Below are 5283 nucleotides of genomic sequence, written 5' to 3' on the forward strand. Positions count from 1 at the left end.
TCACGGGGCCGCGCGCGCAGGCGAGCTGCACCAGCATGGGTGTACGCATGCGCTGCGCCTGGCGCCCTGCCCCTAAATCTGACGTAAGAGTAATCAGCTCTGGATTCTGCTGAGGAATGCTTTCCTTAGGTCAGGTTCCTCCATTGTAATGACTGAGAATAAACTTTAGTCCCGAGAATTTGCTGCAGGTTTTAAACTGCAGTTACAAAGCTCAGGATCACCCAGTTTGGGGAATATTACTGTCTTTAAATTTTTACAGATATAACCATATTTTATATAACCATCCGCTTTGGGGCTTGCACCAGATGTTCGTAGCTTTTTGCACACAGGGTGACCCAGCCATATAATAATTTCTTTTGTATGTGTGTGTGTGTGTCTTTGTCTTTTTTCTAATAGTTAGCAGATAGATCTAATTTAATGAGCTAGGACTTCACATTCTTTGGCATGGCTGTTAGCAAAACTGTGGGCAATGATTAGTGGAAATGATTACAAGCTGGCGATGGTTGTGCATGGCTGATGGCAGCAGGAAGTAACATGAAAATAAGTGTGGGATTAAATGACCCACAACTTCAATTTCTGGATACATCCCCTTCCTAAAAAGAACAAATCAGGTACTTAGAGACTCCTACATCACAATCTGCGGTGGTATTTACAGACCGCAAAGGATAAAACAACCCCCATGCCATCTCCACGCGGATGGACAGAATTCATGGTATGTGTGTATCAGTAAGTACCGTCACTGCTAACAAAGACAGAATTACCATAGCTTGTGTTGTAATCATAAAAAGATAAAGAGCTATAACAATATGTTCTGGCAGGGTGTGGGGGAAGGATACGTCACAGCGGGCCCATGCCAAGGCAGTCCTTCCCCCTGTGTAGAATAAAGCTTATTCAGGGCATGGGGAGAGGATTTAAGAGGGTAGAAGAGACAGAGAAAGGCTGGGAGTAGAGAAGCAGAGGCCGGCCATGAGCACGTGGAGAGAGGGGTGAGGGGAATGGGGCAAGAGGCAAGGGAGAGAGAAGCAGAAGTAAGAGAACAAGAGAGGCAGGAGAGGGAGAAGGGGCCAAGCAGCCCCTTTTATAGTGAGTTGGCCTACTTGGCTGTTGCCAGGTAACTGTGGGGATGGAGTTCATACAGAATACCAATAGCTTTGAAAACACTGTGTTGGTTAAAAGAGACAGATAGAAAAGGAGAAACTGACGGGCGTGGTGGCGCACGCCTTTAATCCCAGCACTCGGGAGGCAGAGGCAGGCAGATTTCTGAGTTCGAGGCTAGCCTGGTCTACAAAGTGAGTTCCAGGACAGCCAGGGCTACACAGAGAAACCCTGTCTCAAAAAAACCAAAAAAAAAAAAAAAAAAAAAGAAAAGAAAAGAAAAGAAAAGGAGAAACTAACTGACTCCATCCAGACAGGCAGTAAAAGAAGGCTTTCCTTACCAGGGCCAACTCACTATAAAAGCCACACAGGAAGGTAATAGGGACTGGAGTCCTACCTGCAGGCTAGGGCTTGGCTTCTCACCTGGAACTTGACCCTTCCTAGAGTCACAATCACTGTTAGACAGGGCCAGACTGTTCTGAATCTAATCACTGCTCCTTCATCTTTCCATGACTTGAAAGCTATGGTTGCTTTCATCTACAGTTACAGAACAAACATCTCTGTCCCTGGAGTTAGAGATGCAATCTGGTAGGCACACTGTGTTGGTCCTGTCATACTTTGAAATGTAATTAGGTTGCAGGCTGTCTGGCTGCCCCTTTTAAGACAGATCTTTTGCTCTGTTGCATTGGCCGTGGGAATATCCAAGGAGGATTTTCACTGTTACATTCTTTCCCTCTTCCTACAACTTCTTGTTTCTTTTTGTTTGTTTGTTTTGTTTTTTTGTTTTTGTTTTTGTTTTTGTTTTTTTTTTTTCGAGACAGGGTTTCTCTGTATAGCTCTGGCTGTCCTAGAACTCACTTTGTAGACCAGGCTGGCCTCAAACTCAGAAATCCACCTGCCTCTGCCTCCCGAGTGCTGGACAACTTCTTGTTTCTTTGTTGCTGCTCATGTGTTTTTAGCCAGTCTGTCCAATCACCCTGTTTGATAACATCAGTGATAGACCAAAACAGTCAGCATAGAGCACACAACTAAAGCAAAGAAAAGAAATAAGAAAAACAGTCTTCCATTTTTTTTCCCAAATTTTTTCATGTCTACTGGGATAAAAACATACAAGGTTAAGCTAGGTGTGGTGGCACTTGCCTTTAATCCCAGCATTGGGGAGGCACAGACAGCAGATCTCTGTGACTCCAGGAGCTCCCTCTGGGTGTGATGGGAGATACCAGGTCAGGGTTTAATTTCCTATGCTGTGTTTAGGAATTCTTTAAGATGAATGTGTTATCTTTACAGAACATGTAAAGATCCCACCCTTGGAGTGCAGCATCTGATGTTTGAGATGGTGGCAGTTACATGAAATCCAGCCAATCACCCCTTTTCTCATTTATGACCCTGAATGTGTCTTCTCTGTTGGTTGGGATTTTTAATTAATCAATTACTAATTTTTACTTATGCTTATTACTGGGTGCATGTATGTGAATAACCTGCTGCTGTGTGTGTCACGGTACACATGTGGAGATCAGAGGACAGCTTTGTGGAGTAAGTTCCCTCCTTCTACTTGCAAGTGTGTTCCAAGTGAGTCACTACCAGGCTTGTACAGTGAGTGCCTTAACCAGCTCACCCACCTTGCTAACTTGGTTGCTATTTATCTACTGCTGCATTTTGCAAAACACAAATATGCACAACAAATGCACATTTGTCAGGAAGCCCCAGCCATAGGTGACTTAATATATTTTATAAATTGGCAGAGCAATTCCCTTTATCCATTTATGAAGGAAACTAGGAAAAATTTAAAGCTCCCAATCCTTATCAAATACCAAATCATTTTGAACTGAGACTGAACCTTTAATCGTTGCCTTCATTCCAGGGGGTTTAAGCTTTAGCGTTTAGGCCTTCTACATGCAGGGGTGTGGGCTTCCCTTCCTCACCACTGTGGCACTCTCTGGATGTGCAAGCTCCTTTTCTCTTTCAGTCACTGGGGCATCACACACTGGGCTGGGAAGTTTTGGTAAAGGAGAGAGAGGAGTTGCTCAGATAAAGCCTTGGAGTGTGGTGGGGTGGTCCTGATTGATGAATAACAGTTAGAGTGATTAATGCTGAAGCAATGCCCAGGCTCTTGGGGAGGATTGCAAATGGAACTTTTATTCTCCTGTATTAATTGTTGTCTCAGAGCTTATTGTTGTGTCCATCTGCAAACTTAGATCTTGTCCTGAAAATTTCTAGCCTCCATACAATCTAATCTAGGCCTGGAAGGTTTTCTGCCTCTGAGACTTACTGCTGAATAGGCTCACACCTTCTAGTTCTTTCTGAGTTCTGGCTTCTTTCTCTCTCTCTTCCTTTTCTCTCTACCTGCACTGCTTTCTTAAGTAGCTTCCCTTTCCTCTCTCTTCTCATGAGAATGGGACATATCCTATTCTGTCAAATCTTTCTCTGATTCGTCACTTTGTCTACCACTCAATTCGACACTACCTTCAAACATGGGTGCTTCCTTCTACCAACTAACTTTAACTTCATTGTTTGGGATTAAAGGCGTATACTAAGGTTGTATCTGGATTCCAGCCAGTGGGGTTAAAGATATGTGCTAAGGCCTGAGCCACAACTAAAAATAGTTTAGTTTTGTTTTGTTTTGTTTTGTTTCAGTAACTAACACAATCTTGAGGTTCACAGTGTGATCAAATATCCTGCAACAGAGGACAGTAGAAGTTCCCTAGTCAGTGCCCCCAGCTCAATCACTGTATAACCTGGGCACCCAAGTCTTATTTTTCACCTTACCTCATGGTTCTTCTCTGCCTTAGGAAAGAGGTTCTTCTATTTGGTCACTTCCTAATGAGTGCTTCTAGATTCTTGAGTTACTCCTCTTAGTTTACCTACATTCCCAGCAACCTCTCCATCCACTGTAAAGCCCTACATGGTCTTGGATTATTATTTCATCTCTAGTGATAGCTCTTGGTGGACATTCAAATCCAGAGACAGACTTAGCAATAACTACTAATCAGGGCCTGTTCCCTTGAGGGAAGGAGTCTCATCCCATAAATCCCTGAAGCTGTAGCATCCCGGAAATTAAATATAAGAAAAGAAAAAAAAAAAACAAAAACAAAAACAAAAAAACAGAAAGGCATTTCACTGTCAGTGCAGGTCGGACTTCCCCATCTGCTGGATTCGTTTATTAGTTATGTAAGCACATGATTATTGCAATGCTGTGGTGGGAATAAGGATTTCTAGTCCCTCGCAGGAATGACAGCTGTGTGCCATTGGACAGGCCACTGGGTCTCGCTGGATGTGTTCTCCGGCTTCATAATAAGGGAATGAGGCTCGACAGCCTCGCCAAGTCAATGATTTGAGGGCTGTGAAAAGCTCACGTGTTCAGCTGTGTCCACTACTCCCATGGTGACTTCTAAAGGTTTAAAAGAAGACTATAGAATGATGGCCAGTCTGATGGTGATCTCTGCTGTTCATTTTATTCTAGCATGGACTACTTTCAGGTGTGTGTGTGTGTGTGTGTGTGTGTGTGTGTGTGTACTGTTTACCCCTTGACAAGAGTATATGCAAGGATATGACAGTGGATTTCCTGTATGTACAGTTATGACCTCATTATCTTCAGGCAATAAAGAAGATTTGGAAGCTATTGCTGATTCTCATTGTGAAGTCCAATCAACACCGCTCCTCTTTCAGGCTATGTTTTAAATAATTTGCTTTCTTGTGAAATGGTTTGATGTCAGTCTTTTAAAGCAGATAGACATTCTTGGGCCAGTGAGATGGCTAAGTGCATAAAGGTCCTTGCTGTCAAGGCCACCGATTTATGTTTGATTCCTGGAACCCACATGGTGACCAAAGAAATGGTCTGCCGCAAGTGTCTCTTTAGTTCCTACATGTAACCCCTGGTATGCATGTATCCATACCCACACAGATAAATTAATCAATTAACTACTTAAGAAATGTGATAAAATACATTCTTAGAAAGAGCAAGTAGTCTTTGTGTGGAGTGAAATGAATGTAAGGCTCCACGTCTAAAGGAATCAAAGGAGGGTCTTTGAGAAATATGTATACATTCATATTTATATACATAGTAACCAAAGGCTGGAAGCAAGCCAAAAGTCCACAGATGGTTAAATGAGAATAAGAATGAGATGTTATTTAGCTTTTAAAAAGGAAGCAAGTCTTGTCACGTTCTCTCATGAGAACAGATTTATTAAG

This window comes from Mus caroli, unplaced genomic scaffold (assembly GCF_978045245.1).
Source record: "Mus caroli unplaced genomic scaffold, Mus_caroli_1 scaffold_1, whole genome shotgun sequence".
Lineage (NCBI taxonomy): Eukaryota > Metazoa > Chordata > Mammalia > Rodentia > Muridae > Mus > Mus caroli.